Below are 23879 nucleotides of genomic sequence, written 5' to 3' on the forward strand. Positions count from 1 at the left end.
CGAATCGAGGGGATGATTAGTCGTGCTTCTTTTTTTGTTCTAGGTAGGTTTGCTGCCATTATTCTTGGTATTGTCTTCTATATCAGTTGTCTGTGTGTGATCGCTGTTTTCATCATCTTCACTTTGGTAGGGGCTATGTCCTGGCATACCATTTGTAAGAGGGTATGCTGTTTTGTTTTTGTATTCAAGCCAGTCTCTGTTAAGCTTTTTCTTTTTCTTGTTAATGATTTTGGTAACCAGTTTAGAGATACGATTGCTAATATTAATCCATTCGAGATTGAGTAATTCAAAGGCAGGGTGCTGCGTAATTGTGTCGTTGATCCCTTGAATTTGCTCCTTTAGATCCTCGAGAGTATTCTTGTTATGGTCTATTATTACTTTAATGGCTTGTAGTCCTGCGTCATTAAAGATTTTGCAGAGTGCTAGATATGTTACCCCGTTGTGTTCAAGTCCATTAGGGAATTTGTACAGTCTAAGACCTTTCGGGACTATTTCTTTCCTGGCGCTTTCTGCGAGGAAGTAATTGTCGTATTCAAGGTTTTTGTAGCTGGTAATTAGTTTTTCAAGTTTGTGCATCAAGAATTTACAATCGTTCACACTGAGTCTGTTAAAGCAGTCGTTATGTTCTGGTTTCTCTGAGGTCATTGTGCCAGGCTGATAATCTAAGAAGGGATTCGTATCTTTCTCTGCTTGAAGTTGTTGAATTAGTAGGCTCCTCGTGTTGGTGGCGTAGTTCTTCTGTCCTGCGGTGCTTAGTTGTGGTTTCTCCACTGTTGGTTGTTGCGATCCTCCTGGGTAGTTGGGTCGATTGGTTAGAGTTCCTGCAGGCTTTGCAGCTTGCGATCCTTTTGGGTTGTTGAGCCCTTTGGCTATGTTCTTGGCAAGCATTCAGGAATGCGAGAGGCTCCGTGCTAAGGCCATCATGTCGGTAGGAATGCTATGGAGGGTGTAGTCAAACAAATCCTGACTGCTCTCCAGGTTGCTAGTGTTAGCGGTGGTTTCCATTTCCCTGCATTGTGCTAAAGGATACTTTTGGCTAAAAAGTAGCACAGCAAACTACGAAGAAATAAAATAAAACAAAAACCTGTTGTATTGTCCTACCCTCTGGGGGTACTGGACGTTGAAGATAGTTAGGCAGGGAAATCACAGAGACACGCTGACACCAGTAAAAAGATTTGAGCGCTTTCGTTTGCTTAATTTATTACAAATCAATGGAACTTCTTCAGAAATCTACAGTAAGTGCATTCCAACCTGTGTTTAAATAAAGAGTTAGCATGATGTCATGATGACATGAAGAAAGGGGAGGTGACCCAGGTGGTTACCTTATCCACTTGAGTATGCATTTAATGTTTAAGCTGCCAAGTCTGATTTGCCATCTAAGTTCTTTGACCTCTAGGGGGGTAATGGATTTGTCTGTGAAGCTGAGGACTTTTTCCAGAATGAGGAATTTGAACGAGGATGGGTGGGGGCAGTGGGCAGCATGTCTAGCAAGGGCTTTGTTATTGTCCGCCCTTCTAATGGCCTGATAGTGCTCTTTAATGTGGTCACTTAGTTTGCCGGTGGTCATCCCTACATAAAAGCATTCACAGTGCCCACATTTGCTGAGATAGATGACATTAGTGGTGTTACAGTCATGTGTACTGTTAAGTCGTATTGTTTTGGCACCTATTTGGATGCTGTCAGCAGTCTGGATATGCTGACAGCAGGTGCATTGCCCGCATGGGAATGTCCCTTTGGTGGGGGGCATAGAGACCGGTGTGGCCCTCTTGTGTTCCAGCAGGCTCTTAAGTGTGTGGCCTTTTTTGTAAGTAAATGTGGGACTGGGTCCCACAGTCTTACGTAGGTCTGGGTTGCTTCTTAGGATGTCCCAGTTAAGGGACAGTGTCCTTTTGATGCTGTCAGCATCCGTAGAAATGGGGATGGGAAATCTTGGTTTCTGGTTGCCTTTTGGGTTAGTGGGGGTGTGGAACCCATTTTTTAGGATGGGGCAATGTCTGGAGTGTCTGTGGTCAGTAACCTCCTTGACAATTTTGTCTACTAGGTAGCTGGGGTAATGCTTGTCCAGAAAGAGACTTCTGAGGACATTGCATTCCTGGAGGAATAGTTCGTCTTTGCTGACTATTCTGCTTAGTCTGACGAACTGACCTTTGACTACATTCCTTTTGATGAAGAGTGGGTGTTGACTTCTGAAATCTAGGAGGTTATTGCGGTGGGTGGGTTTTCTGTATATTTTGGAGGAGAACATATGGGTTTCCTCACTTCTGCTGAGCGTGATGTCCAGAAAATTTGCAGTAGAACCCGTTCCTGCGATGGTGAATTCTAGGAACTTGATACTGTTCTGAAGTTTGTCTAGGAAAATGTCCAGCTCCTGCTGGGTGCCTTCCCATAGGAGGAAGAGGTCGTCAATGTACCTCTTGTAAAGTACAACTTGCTCGAACCTCTGATGTGTTCAATAATTGTATTTCTCACAATATTACCAATTTTTCCGCTACTAATGTTTCCGCTACTACTGTTAGCTCAGCGAATGCCAATTGCATAGCTATGACAAGTAAAATTTCTGATGACTTAGCTGTACCTGTATGTAAATGCAATACCAAAAGTTCCAACGTTTTGAATACTTACCTGATATCAAAAGGTACAAGTGTGAACCACATTTCTAATGTTACAATGTTTGACCACGCGCCTAACGCTCTCCATTTGGCTAACTTGTGCAATGTTTCCTACGATAACAAGTGCTCGACTTCCTCCTATGATACTGGACCTCATGCTAATGTTTCTTACGCTAACAACAGTTCAATCGTTAATGCCTCTATTGTCAAGTATTTTCCTACTGCTCCTACTACAAATTGTGCTACAGTTTCTACAACTAAAAGTTGGCCCACTGTTCCGACTGCTTCTAATGCTATAATTGCTAAGAATTACCCTACTGTGTCTACCATGAATGCTACAACTGTGTCTACTAAGATTTGCACTACTGTGTCTACTGTGTCTACCATGATATATGCCAAGGTTTCTACTACAAATGCTTGCCCCAATACCACTAATGACGGTTCTACTACTGTACTTACATATAACCCTATCACTATAGGATCTGCTAGGAATGCAGGAGGATTTGCCAGTAACCTTACTGATACAGGTCTATTTAATATTGCATGTCCGATTACTGTACAAAACAGAGCTGACTCCACAGCATTCACTACTCCCATTAGTGACATGCCAGGAGCTATGCTCCCCCCAGTATCTAGTAACTTGCATTACAGAAAAGTATCTGGGAACTACTGCCAGTGCAGGGAAGCAGCCAACATGCTTACTAATATCTGCAGTCACCAAGCGGGCCCTCCTCCCCTCACTGCTGACAGGTTATCCAGCACAACCACTACCATCAGCCCAGCTAGCCCACCTATCCTTTCGTCTGGTGCATTTACTAGCATGGATACCTTTAACCCACCCCAACACATGACCACTGTCACACTTTGTGGCCAATCTCACAGGGACAACTTGAGTCCCAATGCACCTTCCTCCCTTCTCACCGAAAGCTCCCAAGGCAGTACAGTTGATTCCCTAGTTCTGAAAAGAAAGAGCACCATTAACCCCACGCTCAACAGCCACATCCAAGTCTTCTCGAAGGTATGTGAAACTGAAATCAGAAACATCCTTCAGAACCCCCCCAGCACCAAAAACCACAACTTGACACTTAAAGAAAAAACTGCCCTCAAACACCTCTGCCTCAATGAGCACATCAAAGTGCTCAAAGCAGACAAAGGGGCAGGCATTGTCATCATAAAAGAAACAGAGTACACAAACAAAATGCTGTCTGTACTCAATGACAAAAACAACTACTGCCAGGTCAATAAGACTGAAATTCTCCAAAGATTTAAAGCCATTGACAGCCTGTTAATCAATCTAGCATGCCACAAAAAAATCACAGAGGAAGAACTGGATTTCATGGCAGTAGACTCCCCCAAAGTAGGGGTCCTATTTGGATTTCCAAAGATACACAAGAACCAAATTGACCCCCCTTGAGACACATAGTCTCATCCAAGAGAACCAAAACAGAATTAATTTCCCAACTACTGGACTTTTACTTTAACCCACTAGTTCAGACCTCCAGGTTTTTCCTCCAAGACTCCTGGGATTTCCTCAAAGAAATCCACGCTATTCAGGAACTCCTCCTTGACAAGAATCTAATTCTCGTCACCCTAGATGTTACAGCCCTATACCCAAGCATCCCCCACTAAGAGGGGATACAGCTAGTCAAAGATTACTTAGTCAAACACAGAAAATTACCACAAGAACAAGTGAAAACTCTGTGTCGACTTCTCAGACTTGTACTGGAAAACAACTATTTCTCATTCCAAGAAAACATCTATAAGCAACTCAAAGGAGTAGCTATGGGAGCCAAAATGGCACCCTCCTATGCCAACCTCATCCTCAGCTCCTGGGAAGAAGATACGCTTAACAAATTGAAAGGGTTTGAGCAAGTTGTACTTTACAAGAGGTACATTGACGACATCTTCCTCCTATGGGAAGGCAACCAGCAGGAGCTAGACATTTTCCTAGACAAACTTCAGAACAGTATCAAGTTCCTAGAATTCACCATTGCAGGAACGGGTTCTACTGCAAATTTTCTGGACATCACGCTCAGCAGAAGTGAGGAAACCCATATGTTCTCCTCCAAAATATACAGAAAACCCACCCACCGCAATAACCTCCTAGATTTCAGAAGTCAACACCCACTCTTCATCAAAAGGAATGTAGTCAAAGGTCAGTTCGTCAGACTAAGCAGAATAGTCAGCAAAGATGAACTATTCCTCCAGGAATGCAATGTCCTCAGAAGTCTTTCTGGACAAGCATTACCCCAGCTACCTAGTAGACAAAATTGTCAAGGAGGTTACTGACCACAGACACTCCCGACATTGCCCCATCCTAAAAAATGGGTTCCACACCCCCACTAACCCAAAAGGCAACCAGAAACCAAGATTTCCCATCCACATTTCTACGGATGCTGACAACATCAAAAGGACACTGTCCCTTAACTGGGACATCCTAACAAGTAACCCAGACCTACGTAAGACTGTGGGACCCAGTCCCACATTTACTTACAAAAAAGGCTGCACACTTAAGAGCCTGCTGGAACACAAGAGGGCCACACCGGTCTCTATGCCCCCCACCAAAGGGACATTCCCATGCGGGCAATGCACCTCCTATCAGCATATCCAGACTGCTGACAGCATCCAAATAGGTGCCAAAACAATACGACTTAACAGTACACATGACTGTAACACCACTAATGTCGTCTATCTCAGCAAATGTGGACACTGTGAATGCTTTTATGTAGGGATGACCACCGGCAAACTAAGTGACCGCATTAAAGAGCACTATCAGGCCATTAGAAGGGCGGACAATAACAACGCCCTTGCTAGACATGCTGCCCACTGCCCCCACCCATCCTCGTTCAAATTCCTCATTCTGGAAAAAGTCCTCAGCTTCACAGACAAATCCAGTACCCCCCTAGTGGTCAAAGAACTTAGATGGCAAATCAGACTTGAAGCTGACTGCTTCCCTGGGCTCAATGGCAGCTTAAACATTAAATGCATACTCAAGTGGATAATGTAACCACCTGGGTCACCTCCCCTTTCTTCATGTCATCATGACATCATGCTAACTCTTTATTTAAACACAGGTTGGAATGCATTTACTGTAGATTTCTGAAGAAGTTCCATTGATTTGTAATAAATTAAGCGAACGAAAGCGCTCAAATCTTTTTACTGGTGTCAGCATGTCTCTGTGATTTCCCTGCCTAACTATCTTCAACGTCCAGTACCCCCAGAGGGTAGGACAATACAACAGGTTTTTGTTTTATTTTATTTCTTCGTAGTTTGCTGTGCTACTTTTTAGTTAAAATTATATATACTTTATATGTAGTATATATTATATATACTTTATGTTGTATATATTATCTATACTTTATATGTTGTATATATTATCTATACTTTATATGTTGTATATATTATATATACTTTATATGTTGTATATATTATATATACTTTATATGTTGTATATATTATATATGCTTTATATGTTGTATATATGATGTATACTTTATATGTTATATATATTATATATACTTTATATGTTGTATATGTGATATATACTTTATATAGTGTATATATTATATATACTTTATATATTGTATATATTATATATACGTTATATATTGTATATTTGATATATACTCTATATATTGTATATATTATATATACTCTATATATTGTATATATGATATATACTTTATATATTGTATATATGATATATACTTTATATAGTGTATATATGATATATACTTTATATATTGTATATATGATATATACTTTATATAGTGTATATATGATATATACTTTATATATTGTATTTATGATATATACTTTATATATTGTATATATGATATATACTTTATATATTGTATATATGATATATACTTTATATAGTGTATATATGATATATACTTTATATATGATATATACTTTATATATTGTATATATGATATATACTTTATATATTGTATATATTATATACACTTTATATATTGTATATATGATATACACTTTATATATTGTATATATTATATACACTTTATATATTGTATATATTATATATACTTTATATATTGTATATATTATATATACTTTATATATTGTATATATTATATAGCTGTTGTAGGTCAATGGGAAGGAGATCCTGGACACAGCGTGATATAAACAGTGTGTCACACATTCTGATTTTTTGTTAAAAATAATAAAGAATTACTTCTGTGCCATATAGTTACACAAGATGTACTTCAAAGGTGATGGCAGTGAATTCTCTAATATCAATTTAGGGATTTTTGAGACTGTAGTACCCATAATTTCTGCTACAACATATTAAGATGTGATTTCTGTCACTAGGTCATACCATGCAGGATTGGACAACAGAAATCATTTGAAATGGATGCTCTGTGAATACAATGCAGTTGGTTTCACTTGCTTTTCCAAATGTTTTCCATGTTCTTTTTTTTTTTTGTAAGTATGAATCATTAATACTGAATGTTATGTAAATACACTCGAGTTTGGTTTTACTTACTTTTTCATCGAATTATCTTGAACTTTCCTTTTGCTCTTTTCTTAAATTGCTTTTCCATGGCCGTTACTGCTTTGTCTTCTCTTCAGTTCCAACTCTGTGTGACTGAGCTTAGAACCACCATTTCTAAAGCAGAAGGACTGAGCATTTAATGTAATGGGGAAAACAACGGTAACCCAGAATACCTGTAACATGAGCTGTTGTTTTCACATTCATTTCAAAAGGATTTCAGAATGTTCTATGAGAAGGCAGCTGCTCTTTGCACTAATACTGCCTCACCAGGTGAAATCTCAAAGCTGCTGAGCCATAAGTGAACTTGACTGCTTAATTTGTAAAGAACAGCCCATAATGAGCAGCTTTGGATGTTGCTGCTGTCGCACAGCAATGGACAGTGACACCTGCTGGAGAAAACAGCTTGCGGTATATCTGAAGACACTCTACAGTCCATCCAGTGGCAGAATTAATAAGGTCCAGTCAAGGGACGTTGTAGCATTAACATGTCTTTTCATCACTTTCAGGTTGGTACTTGTCTTCACAGCCTTTACGTTAATATCTGAGTAGAAGTCATGCAGTTTCATATCATTGTCTGAGAAATGAGCACAACTGAACCTCTTGACTGGAGTCCCTGATGCAGACACTGGACGTGTATGTTTACTGCCACGACTGAGCTATAACAAAGGCAGACTCCCAGAAAAAAGGTTCATGCAAGCAATCTCAGCTCTGAAGTTATTATTACATGGTATAGAATAACCAAGGAGCAAAGTGCTCTGTTGTAGCTTTGTTTTTCACATCCCTGCTGTTCTCAGTTAGGTAGATAGTTAAGCAACTTCACAAAGAAGCCAGAAAAGCTTAGCTTTAAACCCAGATGCAGAGAACTATTTAAAGACAACTGGGTCCCCCACTGTGTATCTACTACCCACTTTCTCGCTTGTCATGTAAGAATTCTAATTTCTCTGTCTCTTCTTTTTCCCTTACCCTTAGTTTCAGAAAATGCTTCACATGAAAAGAACAAATATGGATTCACAGAAACAAAGAGCATAAAACTTTAGACTTGACAATATCTAGGAACAATATAGTTGTACCATCTACTCATCTTCCTACCAGAGCTGTCACTCTCAGTAAAAGTGGGCCTTTCTGAGGAAGAACTATAGCTGCTACCATTACCCTAATCATCATATCATATATCTGTAACTCTTTTTCTCTGTTGGTTTTGCCTTCTGTGTCATCTGAGTCCCAAGCTGTCACACTGTATGGTCAGCGGTATTGATTGCCTTTTCACAGCCCAGTTAGCTACTACTCAAGTATATAATCTACAAAACATTTAAGCCTTTCACAACTTTGATGTTTTTTGCAAATTTGTGTGTAGACACCTTTCTGTGTAAAATTAAGTAGCTAACATCATTTTTTTCTCTGGTCAGTGACTGAAATGGATCCTTTCTGGATCAGTTCATAACCTGGACAATGGTCAAACAGAGAACTAAATAAATAAAATGTGTATTTGTCCTGTACAGCCCTAAATTTATTATCATTTTAATCCCATCCTGCTGGGTCATGGTGCAGATGGCTGGAACCTCATTTCTGATGTAGCGGACCTATGTTTGAGTACAGAGCCCAAGCAATGAAGTAGCCTGCTTCAGGGGAAGGAATAGCTGTAATGCTGTCTTACCCTTCCCAGTGGAATGGTGGATTTCCTGTCATGCTATGACCTTCAGAAAGGCAAAAGACTCTAGCTCAGGTGGACAAACATGTTGGGAAGTGCAGGCAGAAGGTCTGCAGGTGGAGAGTGTGCAAACAGTATCGCCTGCAGATAAACCACACTGATGTCAGTGTCAAAACAGGTGGCACACTTGCCTATGGTACAGAGGGCTGCGGATTCTATTCCCACACCACGTAGAAGGAGGGCTGGTGGTGCAGTGCAGCATGGGCGAGGGAAGGTTCTTCACACCTAAGTAAGAGCAAGAGAAGCACCACAATGCCCCAGCCAAATTCCCCCTAGTTGAATAAATACCACATTTACTCTCCCCTAAAAAAAGATGGCAATAACCTAATGGGACTAACCCAATCAACAAAAGATAAATAAATAAATAAATAAAATGTTTCTGTATGCTATGCACAATGGAAGGGAGTGGGTGTAGTCCAATAGGGGAAAAGCCTCCACTCCCATCACAATGGTACTGTCCATGATACTACCATCTCTTCCCCACTGCCATCACAATGGTACTGTCCATGATACTACCATCTCTTCCCCACTGCCATCACAATGGCACTGTCCATGATACTACCACCTCTTCCATGCATTGCCGTGGACATTAGATTGTCAGGACACAGACAATGTTGGATGATAGTAAGGACCAAAAACAACTATGAGAAAAACATTACTCTCATTTCCCCTGCATAGATACACAACCACCTCAGGAAAGCTTTACCATGTGCTTATGACAGTCTATCTGTGAAAAAACATTTTTTCATATTGCCTCTGAAATACCAGCCTTCTGACTTCAGATTATTTCATGTTGATGTTAACACATTAGTGGTTTCAAATGATACCTTAATGTGATACACTCTTTGATGATATAATCTTTGGCTTTAGTTTACCTAAATCATTTGTAAGTTTCACTTATGTCTCTTTTTCTCATTTGTATACATAAACAACACTTATTAGCTTCCCTATGTATGTCTCCTAATACAGATCTTTCACCCTTTCCACTGCCACTCTCTTGCACCACTCTGCTCTTCGTGTCTCTGCACACATGTATTCACTGTCACCCTCATTCACCACCATAATGTTCGTGACTCTGCAAGCATGCATCTCCAGCACTTTATGCAGTACTTTAAGCAGGCTCTCACACGCTATCTACATGGGGTGATAACGTCAAGACTCCTGTTATCTCTCGCTCTCTTTCCACGTATCCTTGCTTTGCTGTCCTCCACTCCCTTCTGCTTCCTCAGCTGCACATTTTATTTTGCTTTTGGTACTGATTTTTCTTTTTTTTATTTCCTAAGGGCATTCTTTCATGCTTCATTGCACTGAATCTAAGCAGATGAATTTCTGATTATGTCAACTCCTACCTCCTCTTTTCTATGCCCTTGTTTACAAGCCCTGATGCAAACTTTTAATGACATCCAAACAGATATTACTGCCTAAAGATGCTCTTTGTTTTGAAATGTACCTGTAAAACATGTTATACTCCTCTGTAAATGATCTGGTTAAGGTTTGCCACTGTAACCCCTGCCTTTGAAATGATCTGCCTTTTGCTTCTGCCTTAATTGCTATGACATGTTACACCTCAGTTATGAAACCTATATTTACACACACACACACACACACACACACACACACACGCACGCACGCACACACGCACACACGCACACATGCACACACACACGCACACACAACTTTTATTGCATTGTTTGTTTTTTACAACACAGAATGAAGTTATTGTTGTCCCTGTGCCTAATAATACTTCACCCATTATACCTGATAATGTGGCCACAGTTGCCTCCCTTGTCAGGCTGCTTGGAAGGCTTTTGGTTTCTCTGACTGGTAAATCAACAGTGAGAGTTTGGGAAAGGTAAAAGATGATGAATCTTGTCTAGCACTGGCCACAGAGATAGAAATACTGCACCAAGGGCTTACTGCAGTTTTACTGGTCTTACTATGGCTTTTGACTTTGCTGATCATTTATTTAGTCTTACTATGGCTTTTGACTTTGCTGATCATTTATTTATTTAACATTTGTTTACCGGGAAAGTCCAACTGGACACAGGTCTATTTTCAGCAGAAGCCCAGGAAGATAAGCTCCAAAAATATGAAAAACAAGCAAACTTTGTACCAGAAGAAAATTACAGAGTACAGGTCAACAATGAAAGTACACATTGCAAATATAAATAACCAAAAGAGATGACACCTTAGCAATTTTAACAAAATGTGTACATCAAAGAGTATATGGTATTATACAGACTAGACTAGCATATCAGAACGCACAGTGTGATATTTTTGAGGAAGACTTGAAATGATTTGAGATAAAAGAGTAAGTACATATAGGGAAGGAAGAAGGTAAAATAGGATAGTACAGTAACGTGTCGATCTAAAAAAAGTCAGAGGTTGTGTATAAAAAGCAGAGAATATAGAATTAGTCGGGGGGGTAGCAGGAGCACAGACAGGCATTTTCTAAGTGAGCAAATAGAAATGTTTTTAAATTGTACTGTGGGGCAGATGGAAGTGGGTAGGTTATTCCATATTTTAGGAATGATGTTAGAGAATAAGGATTCTCCAGCTGAGTTTATCAATTAATTAATTTATTAATGAATAAATGTTTTCTTAATGATAGAAACGATCACAAAGTGATAAGCTGATTTGTCTGTTTTCTTGGTTTCAGAAACATTAGAGTCATACCTCTCAAGTTCTTAATGCAAGAAATCTGGTCAAACCTGACATAATGGGGGACAAAGGCCCAAAAATAGGGAGATACTTTAAATATCGCTGTTATAAACTTAGGAAGTTGCTAGAATAACAGGATTTGTGTTAACATGCATTTTCTGAAAGATATGAAATGTGAAACTCAAATGCATGAGATTACTTAGTGACTTATCCTTATATCATTGCCATTGATTTATCAAAACAAAACATAATTTTTATGAGGAGCAGATCAAAAATATGAGGCAAAAATATGGACATTCTGCAAAAATGTACAGTTGAGAGGTATGAGTCAGATTCAAAACAAGGAGTGCACTTTTATAGAAAGTTACTTTATTCAGGTATCATACAATGATCATTACTGAGACCTTTGCCCTTCACTTTGTTCATAAGCAGCCATGTTTTGAACCTACTTCATCTCAGTACAGCACTTTATAAACACGGCATAATGATTTGGAAGGCCTCAGGCATGGCGTCTAAGTTGACAAAGAAACTTAAATCCTGAAGAGATTAATAGATGGTCTAACCAGAGAATAATCACTATACACCTTGCCAAAACAAAATCAGTGTGATTTTTTTTTAATATTTAATTTTTTTCAAATATTTTTATTAAAGTTTATATACTCAAAAACTAGTTTATGCCATTTAAGATATATAGAATTATATAACTAAAAAAGGACAATCGAACAATAAAAAAGAATATGAAGAACATAACAAAAACAACTATTTACAAGATTATCTGCTGTACAGTAAGAATTCAAGGTTCTTTTGAGAGTTAGCATTTATTATATGTGTATTAGTAGTTAATAAATTAACGGTTGTTTAATTTTCATCCAGATGTTATAGGAACAAGTGATTCTGGTTGCTCTTGCCTTCATTGTTGTACATTCTAATTGACAAACTTTGGCTGCAAGACTTATAAATTCTTTCAAAGTCAGAGTAGATTAATTTTTCCAGTTCTTCATCATAACTTTCATTGCTAGTTATTTTTTAATATTTCTAAAGGACGATATAATGTACCTATCAATTGAAATGTTGATTGCAGCCATACCTTGAACCATACATTGAAGATTATAACACATTCCCCTCCTGGGTTAAAATCTGGCACCAACACCTGGTCACTAACAACATTAACCCGAAAGCTCTCCCCTTTCTTTCCCCTGTGGCTATTAATACTTCTAAAATAAGTAATAATCTGAAACACAACATCAGATTGTTCCAGAATATGATAAGATCCATTAATCTTGATAAAACCCTTCCTCTCCTCCAACATCTCCATCTAAATCCAAACATTAGAATTAACAAAAAAACTGTCAACCTCAGTGACTTCCCTCTCGTCAAGGATTATTTGGTATGGGATCTTTTCAAATTTAGGAATAAAAGTCTCCCTGATCTATGTCTAATTCTCAAAGTCAATAATAAATACACGGTTATCCTTCAACAACTCAGAGAATTAATATCATCACAATTCGGCAATCTACTCACCAACTGCCATGATGTTAATAGATTGTGTGAAATTATAACTAATCTCTCAAGTCCAGAGAAAAGGCTCTCTAGATCCTACAACCTAATCAACTCTATAAAGCAAAACTTGGCTTGCCTTTTCTCTAAATATTGGGATAAACAGGATACCAAAATTTACAGAAGAACAAAAGTTAATTGCAATCAGAAACACAATAGAACTATCCCCCTTTAAGAAACTCATTTATACGCAATTAATTATCAATGATAACTCTATTTTACACCTTCTGTTCTCAACAGATTTGATCCCAAAATGTCCCCTTCTTGCACTTGCTGTTCTTTTCCAAAGGCTGACCTTCTTCATGTATTATGATTCTGTAAACATACCCATAAACTATGGTGCTCTTTAAAAGTACACCTAGAAAAAATGGGATATCACAAATCTACTCTCTCCTCGGAAACAGCCATACTCACATACTCACCCTTAAGTTACCTAAACTAAAACATCATGTATTAATTACACTCTGCTCTCTTGTCAAATTATGCGTCATTAAAAACTGGTTAGATCATACAAACTATGTTGGAAGGGGTTCAAAGAGATGGCATTTAAATACATTTCCACGCAAAAGCTTATCTTAAAAGGGCTCAAGAAAAAAGCGTACTATCAAGAATTCGGGAAACTCCTACTTGACCAAATTTTAAGTGATTAACTATGTTGGAGGCCTAGTTTCTGAGATATTTTTATAGTTCCCTCTCCCTGGGTTATTTGGAGGTCCACTCGTGTTTCTTCTCTCTTACCCTATTCTAATTGCATGGTAGCACCTTTGTAAACTTTGTAAATATTGTATATAACTTAGTTTTTATATATGTTTAGGTAGTTTTATTCTTGTTTCCATACCTGCCTTTGTGTACAATGACATTTTACCTACTCATGGAAATTATTGTAATGGTTTTGATATCTGTAAAAATCAATAAAAAGTTATTTGAAAAAAAATAATGTCATACATTTGTTTCAAACTTCCTATCCTTTAGAAAATGCATTTTAATGCATACCCTGTTATTTTCACAACTTTCTAAGTTTATAAGTCCAATATTTAAAATCTGTCCCTATTTTGGGAGTATGACTGCACCCTTGGCATAACTGAATCATACAAACTCAGTTATCTTGGAATTTACTTTGAGTCACACCCTCTTTTTAATAATTTGTATTCAATAGCTTTAATCTAAACTTGTAAAGCAATTTACACTTTGTAGGAGGTTTGCAAGATGCTTTTTTACTGAAGTTAGAAATTCACATGAAAGGATACACAATCATAAACTGAAATGTTTTTATTTATTTTATTTAAAATTGTTGACCATGGCGGAGCACTGATTACATGGACATGTGTTTCAGGTTCTGTCTGCTTCACTGTGTTCTCTAGTCATCTCTAAAGAACAGGAATTGTCCTCAAGCATTTCTCTTTTATTTATATGTATGTATGCATTTATTTTTTATTTATTTCACAGGTTGTTAACTAGGTAAAGGCTTGGTCCACATACCCTTGACAAAGGCTTCAGCGGTGCACATACAGTTACAACTACTGATTTTCATAACAATGATAAACATTTCTTACAATCATGGAACTTGACACATATTATACAGGTAAATGAGTCAATAGAACATTATTAGCAACATTCACCTATTCTGTTATTAAATGCTAATGCAAACATTTGATACAATACACAATTACTAGTAGGTAGCAGTAATGCACACACTATGGCATTTCATTCCATATGTACTATTGAAAGAAGTGACAACTTATGTTTGCAAAGTTTTGGTTGCTGTTACATTAACAAATGCATATTCAAATTCTGTTTTCTGATTTAGTAGGAATTACAGTCCCTTTTAGTAAAGATTTAAAATACATAGTTAAACACATGGAAGAACACCAGAATCAGCAGAGAAAGAAAAAAAAACATTAATACACTTGTAATGAATCAGCATAGTAAAAAAAATCAGTGTTGATTTATTTTATTTTATATACCATGCATTATCACTGAAACATTAACATTCATACTCAATATAGAGATTTCATGTCTGGCTGTCTAGAAATAAAAGTAGTGTTTTTTGGTTTCTACTATAAGCAGGTGGCTGGTTCATTATATTCTGCTCAGAATATAAATACCACACTCTGACACTTGGAGAAGGGTGTAATGGCTTCTTGTTCTGTGAGGTGATCTACTTTTAAACCCTGGCCTGTAATATTATCAAAAAGTTCATAATCTGGGAAGAAATGTATTTACCTACAGCAAATGATGCTTTTATCCTTATAGAAATCTGGATCAAATATAATAAGAAAAAGCAAAGCCCTTTACTTGTCCCCCTGTCTAATACTCTCTTACAGCCCTTTGTTGCATAGTAAATACTTTCAGTTTAGACTGACATGCAGTGGTTCAATTTATTTTCTGTTTATGTATCAATTAGTTGACATTAGATTTTTTTGTAAGGTTGCCTACTGTGGCCAACTCATTGTGGGTATTATTTTATTCTTATGTGCTTACATTTTTCCGTTGGATAATATGTGTATATTCATAATTCTTCTTACTCATACATGCATGTATTTATTTTGCTGCTTAATGCTCATACATGCATGTATTTATTTTGCTGCTTAACATTTTATGATAATTCAGTATCACCCATACTGCCTCTGGCCCATTTCATGGATGAAATCAGTGTTTCTATATCAGTCTGTTTATCCAGCTAACAACTATCACAATAAAATAAACCATTTGTTAACAGTTTCAGTGCAACACATTTCTAGCATGTGATAATAATTTTCACAAATTGTGCAACATAGAACAACAACAACAAAAAGCTGCAATAACTTTCCTCAACACTTTGGACTGCCCTACCTTTGCATGACTCCAGCCTGTACCCTTGTACCTACAACACTCGCCTTTTTAGCATAATATAATTCTTCAGGTAGTCATGTTTCCCAAGCAGCAACATCAGCATGCTTACTTATTGTTTCGTTGTCATCACTTTGTAATTGTGATGCATGTTTACTTATTGTTTCATTGCCATCGACTTGTAGTTGTGATACATGCTTACTTATTGTTTCATTGTCATCACTTTGTAATTGTGATACATGCTTACTTATTGTTTTATTGTTATCATCTTTAATTGTGATACATGCTTACTTAGTGTTTCATTGTCATCACCTTGTAATTGTGATATATACTTACTTATTGTTTTATTGTCATCACCATGTAATTGTGATACATGTTTACTTATTGTTTCATTGTCATTACTTTGTAATTGTGATACATGCTTACTTATTGTTTTATTGTCACCATGTAATTGTGATACATGCTTACTTATTATTTTATTGCCATCACCTTGTAATTGTGATACATGCTTACTTATTGTTTTATTGTCATCACTTTGTAATTGTGATACATGCTTACTTATTGTTTCATTGTCATCACTTTGTAATTGTGATACATGCTTACTTATTGTTTTATTGTCATCATCTTTAATTGTGATACATGCTTACTTATTTTTTATTGTCATCACCGTGTAATTGTGATACATGTTTACTTATTGTTTCATTGTCATCACTAATTGTGATACATGCTTATTTGTTTTATTGTTATCACCTTGTAATTGTGATACATGCTTACTTATTGTTTTATTGTCATCACTTTGTAATTATGATACATGCTTACTTATTGTTTTACTGTCATCACCTTTATAATTGTGATGCATGCTTACTTATTGTTTTATTGTCATCACCATGTAATTGTGATAGATGTTTACTTATTGTTTCATTGTCATCACTTTGTAATTGTGATACATGCTTACTTATTATTTTATTGTCATCACCTTGTAATTGTGATACATACTTACTTATTGTTTCATTGTTATCACTTTGTAATCGTGATACATGCTTAGTTATTGTTTTAATGTTGTCACCTTGTAATTGTGATACATGCTTACTTATTGTTTTATTGTAATCACCTTGTAATTGTGATCCATGCTTACTTATTGTTTCATTGACATCAACTTAATCATAGATTCATAGGTGTGTACTAGGCTAATGGCCCTGGGATCTTTACAAGCCTAGCCCACAGGATTATTCTGGCATTGTGCCACCTGACCTTAGTTCCCAGTGCCTCTGCCGAGTAGAGCCACTGGAGTGATCCCGGGGTAAATTTTCTATTTCCCATCCACTCATCAGGATTTCTCTTGAAGAGGGCCAGTGAGGTGCTCTGCTTGACATGTATGGGAAATCTATTTCAGAGCATGGTCAGTCTCTGGGTTATGAACCTGCCCCTCCAGCATGTTCCGTTGATTGTGGTAATGAGGTTGAGGTCTCTGCAGCATGTGGTGTGGAGGGATTGTGATTTCTTTAGATGTAGCATTTCTAACAGAGCTGGGTCAGACATGTCTTTGTAAGTCAGGCAGAGATCTCCTCTAAGTGGGCGATATGGGACAGAGAATAGGTGGATTTTTTTGAGTCTGTCCTTATAGGGCAAGTGTTTAAGGCCTAGCATCCTCTTTGTGAGGTACTTTTGTGGCATCTCCAGTTGTTGCAGGTGTCTAGTGAGGTACATGCCAAATGAGGCATTGTGCTCAATGATTGGCCTAATGGGGAAGAGTAGAGGGAGACAATGACCTCTTTCTTCCTGGATGCAAAACCCTTACTAATGGGATGTGCCACATAGAAGGACTTTCTGACCACAGTGTCAATGTGGTGGTCAAAAGAGAGATTGCTGTTAACCTCTGTTCCCAGATCTCTTATGATGCCTTTTGTGTTCAGTGGACTACCACTGATGTGGTAATTCATGGGAACTGGGTTTTTCCCAAAGGGGATGACAACACATTTTTTGGCACTGAGCTTAAGGCCATGGTTCTGATACCAGAAGTTGGTATCACTGAGCCCTTTCTGTAGGATGTCAACATCACTTGTGGAGTTAATAATGGCTCCCAACTTGCAATTGTCTGCAAACTTTGTCAGCCATAGTCCCTTTGTTTTGGCCTGGACTTCTGAGAAGTAGATACCAAACAGGAGAGGACCCAAGACCGATCCTTGTGCGACTCCACTCGTGACTTGTCGGCAGTCTGACTTGGAGTCAGCTACTTTCACACTGTGGGTTCTATCCCTATTGTAAATGTGATATAGTGTGATCTGTTACTACCATGAGAAACACATTGTCATCAATAGACAAGTAAATCCAACTTGCTGTCACCAAAAATGCATGACAGACAGGGGTTAATTTACACCACTGCTGCCAGTTAATATGTGGCAGCTGATTGGCGTTTAGGATCAGGTCTAAAGGTGTAAAGTGACCTTTGGTTTTTATATAAAAAAGTGTTTGCATGCATCATTGTGCATATGAATAATTTTTTATACAAAACCGAAGGTCATTCCACACCCATGCATTAAAAATCACTTTTTAAAAAATGCTTTTGAATGTGGAAGACTAAACATAGTCAGCCATGTTTATGGCATTACTATTCATAGGAGTGCCGGGAGCAATTGTGTCATTCTGGGTACCAGCTCTAACACTGCTGGATTAGTGTAGATAATTGTAAATTAGTAATGTAATTGCTAATCTGTTAATGTATGTGATGTTACATATGTACCGCTCTTCATCTTCTAACACTACCCTCCTCACACACGTACCCTCAGAGATATCTAAAGCAACATCTGTATTACCTCTCTCTTACCTTCTATGCTATAAGGGGTATCATCAACGATCATCCCTTATCGCAACCTGAGGTCACTTCGCTCTCCTAATGAACTACTGGACTACTGGGTCAAACATCCAGAATCAACGACTCTGCTGGGGACTCTTTGTTTGCTAACTCTGTTGGTAAAACTTGGAACTCTCTCCCTGCTGATCTTACTCTTGACCCCTCTCTTACTCAATTAAAAAAAAGCCTCAAGCTATACTTTAAAACACTGGCTATGTCCTTGTTCAAAACCTGAATAGATGATCCTCTGTAGTCTGTAATCATGTTACATGGCCTAGTCAATTTGTTAACGCTGTTTCAAACATGAATGATTATATTACTTGCTTGCTCAACTAGAGCCTGTAAACTCTGTGTAACTTGTAATCATGTTGTGATTTTTACTGTATGTTCTACCTTGAAGCTTTTCGTCCTGGGCCTCTACAGAAAATGGACAAGTATCCGGTCGGACTATCCCAGTCAACAAATGTAAAATAAAAATAAGGGCTCTCTCTGCTTCATCTTCTAGCCCACTTCACCTCTGACCACTGCTCACTTCTTATGCACCTAGCTCCCACCTCAAATCTATCCAATGCAACACATAACACAAATTATGAAACATCCCCATATCCAACAGCATACACAATACTACCTGCATCCACCTGTTTAAAATGCTTGCATTAGAAGTGCACACTTCCTAACATTCACTTTAAAGATAAACTTAAATCAAAACTAAATTACTGTGACACCCACCTGTCTTAACTCTCTCCAAACATATGGTGATATACACCCTAACCTTGGCCCAACTCAGTTAAACAAAGATTCTGTCTGCATATCTCATCTAAACCACCTCGCACAAAGAACAAAAATACTGCTCACAATACTGCTCACAATTCAGGACTACAATCATTTACTACTAACCTCATCAACAAATGCTGCCTGATCAAGGACCTGCACTCTTAGATAGCCCCCCACTTATCAGCTGTTCCAATACTCACAGAAATATAGGAACTGCACTCTTAGATAGCCCCCCACTCATCAGATGTTCTCATACTCACAGAAACATAGGGTCTGCACTCTTAGATAGCGCCCCCCACTCATCAGATGTTCTCATGCTCACAGAAAAATAGGACCTGTACTCTTAGATAGTCCCCACTCATCAGATGTTCTAATACTCACAGAAACATAGGACCTGCACTCTTAGATAGTCCTCCCACTCATCAGATGTTCCAATACTCACAGAAACATAGGATCTGCATTCTTAGATAGCCCCACACTCATCAGATGTTCCAATACTCACAGAAACATAGGACCTGCACTCTTAGATAGCCCCACACTAATTAGATGTTCCGATACTCACAGAAACCAAGGACCTGCACTCTTAGATCATCCCCCACTCATCAGATGTTCTAATACTCACAGAAACATAGGACCTGCACTCTTAGATAGCCCCCCACTCATCAGATGTTCACATACTCACAGAAACATAGGACCTGCACTCTTAGATAGCCCCCCACTCATCAGATGTTCTAATACTCACAGAAACATAGGACCTGCACTCTTAGATATGCCACCACTCATCAGATATTCTAATACTCACAGAAACATTAGACCTGCACTCTTAGATAGCCTGCCACTCATCAGATGTTCTAATACTCACAGAAACATAGGACCTGTACTCTTAGATAGTCCCCCCACTTATCAGATGTTCTCATACTCTCAGAAACATAGGACCTGCACTCTTAGATAACATCCCAGTCTTCAGATATTCTAATACTCACAGAAACATAGGACCTGCACTGTTAGATAGTCCCCCCACTCATCAGATGTTCTCATAGTCACAGAAACATAGGACCTGCACGCTTAGATCGCCCCCCACTCATCAGATGTTCAAATACTCACAGAAACATAGGACCTGCACTTTTAGATAGCCCTTCACTCATCAGATGTTCTAATACTCATGGAAACATAGGACTTGTACTCTTAGATAGCCCCCCACTCATCAGATGTTCTAATACTCACAGAAACATAGGACCTGCACTCTTAAATAGCCCCCACTCATCAGATGTTCCAATACTCACAGAAAAATAGCAACAGCAATCTTAGATAGCCCCCCACTCATCAGATGTTCCAATACTCACAGAAACATAGGACCTGCACTCTTAGATAGCCCCCACTCATCAGATGTTCCAATACTCACAGAAACATAGCACTAGCAATCTTAGATAGCCCCCCACTCATCAGATGTTCCAATACTCACAGAAACATAGGACCTGCACTCTTAGATAGCCCTCCACTCATCAGATGTTCTAATACTCACAGAAACATAGGACGTGCACTCTTAGATAGCCCCCCACTCATCACATGTTCCAATATGCACAGAAACATAAGACCTTCACTCTTAGATAGCCCCCCCTCATCAGATGTTCTAATACTCACAGAAACATGGCTAAAACATGAAATTTAGTATGAACTTGGGTTTCCTGTCCATTACAGCTTTATAAGAGCAGACAAAAAAGCTGAAAAAAGTGGACCTGTTCTCCCTGTGCTTTCATTCAATACCCCAATTTAGCAAAGGCAACATAATTATAACTTTCTTAAAACTGAGCACAATCTTAGGTATTCATATCCCCCCAGTAATAACATGACTACTACTAAAGGCATGTTGTCTTGGGTTTGTCTCCTTGTATTAGTCTTCTCAGCTTTGCTGTAACTATCACCTTATCTACTAGAAATAACAAACTAACCCCTCACCCTAAGAGCATTACTTAAACTAGTATTCTGACAGCTACATTCAGTGATCACCACCTTACTACCTTTGAAAATTAAAGCAGCTCCTTTCCTCTTAAACCAGCTCCAATTCAAACAAAAACTGCACCCTTCGATTCAGACTGACTACCCTAACAGAAGGTAACTTTCTGGGTAAATATATAAAACTTGCTGTCAGAGCCATAGCACACAGTGTCAATTTTCATAAATAAATCTATAAAGGAGGCCACCCTTGGTATAGAAGTAAATAGTAGTCGACAAGATCCACAAAAACTGACAGGCCGAAAATGAGACATAAAAATGATAGAATGGACTATTGATGATAAGAAAGAAATTATGTATTGCTACTATTATGCAAGAAGGCCAGAATTTCTGAATAGAAGATATACAAAAAGATTAAGAGAGAAATTACAGGAAAGAAAAATACTTGCACAAAAAAAACTATCAAAAGCTTAAAATGGAAATTTGTGTTCAATTGGTGAACACAGTAATCAAGACTGCGAACAGAAATTCATGTCGCATAACAGAAGCAAAGAGGATATGTTACTGTGTAGCTAAATTAAAACAGATAAACTCTGACCACAAGAAACACAGGGCAGTAAAGGAAAGAAAGAAAGGCAAGAAATGAAATGCCATCACGGAAGTATCGAATAGAGAAAACTATAACGCAACTAAGACAAGACGCGTCACTGTTGGAAGAGTATAGAAGAGGGAACAGATCAACAAAAATTCTTAGAAAGATAGATGTGATAAAAGCAATGCACAGTATTACAACAGATCAGGATCTATCATATATTATTGAAAATAATAAACTGAAAGTTATCAGCATAGGCAGATATGCCAAAAAGTACAAAATAAGCAACTCACTGATGAGCCAAAACAGTTTTATAGAGAACTGGGAAACAGAGCAAAATGTTCATAGGTTCATGGCTTCATAAGAGGTCACTAGGCTAATGGTCCTAGGGCCTTTAGAAGCCTAGCCGTGTAAAAACTTGAGCACCCTTAGTGACCATAGTTAAATGTTCATTGTTAGCAGAGTGATTCTGTGATCAGCACCAATTGTCCCTATCATTGAGGAACATAGGTGCCATCCCTGGGGTAAATTTACAGTCACCCATCCAGTTGTGTAGGCTGCTCCTGAATAGAGTTATTGAGGAGCTCTGCTTCACATAAAGTGGGAGTTTATTCCAGAGGAGCGGTAATGGCTGGGAGATATAGCTGTCTCTCTGGCATGTTCTGTTAAGGTCACATGCTAAGCTGGGATCCTGGAGTGAGTGACTCTTGTGCCATGTGACTTGCGGATGTGCAGCATTTCCATTAGGGCACAGTCTGAGACTGCTCTGTAGACCAGGCACAAGTCTGCTCTCACCAACCTGTAGGATACAGAGTACAGTGACAGGTCTTACAGTCTTTCTACGTAGGTCATGTTTTGGAGGCCCTGAATTTTCTTGGTGAGAAACATCTGTGCTCAATTTAGTTGCTGCAGGTGGTTGGTAAGGTACATACAGAAGGGAGCTTTGTACTCAATTAGTGGTTTGATAAGGGTCGAGTACAGTGGAGCTATAACCTCTGTGGTCTTGGATCTGATGCCCTTATCTATGGCATGTGTAATGCAGAATGCTTTTCATATCACTATGGATACATGGTGGTCGAAGTTGAGGTTGCTATCAACCTGTCTTTCCAAGTCTCGCACTGCTGAGTTTGAGCTTAGGGGGGTGTTATCTATATCATAATTAGCAGGGGCTAATTCTTTGCTAAAGGAGGTAATGAGGCAATTTTTTGTGTTAAGTTTTAGTCCGTGAGTTTGGCATCAATCATTTGTCTGTCAATCCTTTCTGTAATATGTTAACATCACTGGGGACTCTATGATTGTGCCCAGTTTACATTCATCTACAAACCTGGTAAGGGACAGGGCATATACCTTCACTTAGACTTCAGAGAAATAGAATCCAAACAGTAGAGGGTGCAGCACAGTTCCTTGTGTTACCCCAATGATAACCAGTCTACTGGTGGAGGTGGACTCCCCAACTTTGACACTGTGTGTTCTGTAGGGGAGTCAGTTGGCTACCCATTTAGTGATGTATGGGTTAATGCCCAGCTGGGAGGGTTTCTCTATAATACCCGAATGGGAGAATTGTGTCAAAGGTCTTGGCTAAATAGAGATAGGTAGTATGCATTTTTTAGCCTTAATCCAGAGCTTTGGTGACATTCCCAAAAAAATCTACTAGGTTTAATAAGGAAGATCTACCCTTGATAAAACCAAATTGGATCGGGTCAAGAGTTTAAGGTCACCTATGTTCTTGTGGATAAGGTCCCTGATGATTCTTTTTACATGACCTTGCAGATAAGACTGATTAGACTTATGGGTTGATAGTTCCCAGGGTCAGTTGATGGACCCTC

General features: G+C 38.3%; 1 protein-coding gene across 1 annotated transcript in view; it reads right to left on the reverse strand.

Moving 5' to 3' along the window:
• Positions 1-23879, reverse strand: part of LOC122806230 (copine-8-like) — a 4689459-nt gene that overhangs the window by 4448080 nt on the left and 217500 nt on the right. The window lies entirely within an intron of this gene.

This window comes from Protopterus annectens, chromosome 7.part0, assembly GCF_019279795.1.
Source record: "Protopterus annectens isolate FY-2018-M chromosome 7.part0, PAN1.0, whole genome shotgun sequence".
Classification (NCBI taxonomy): Eukaryota; Metazoa; Chordata; order Ceratodontiformes; family Protopteridae; genus Protopterus; species Protopterus annectens.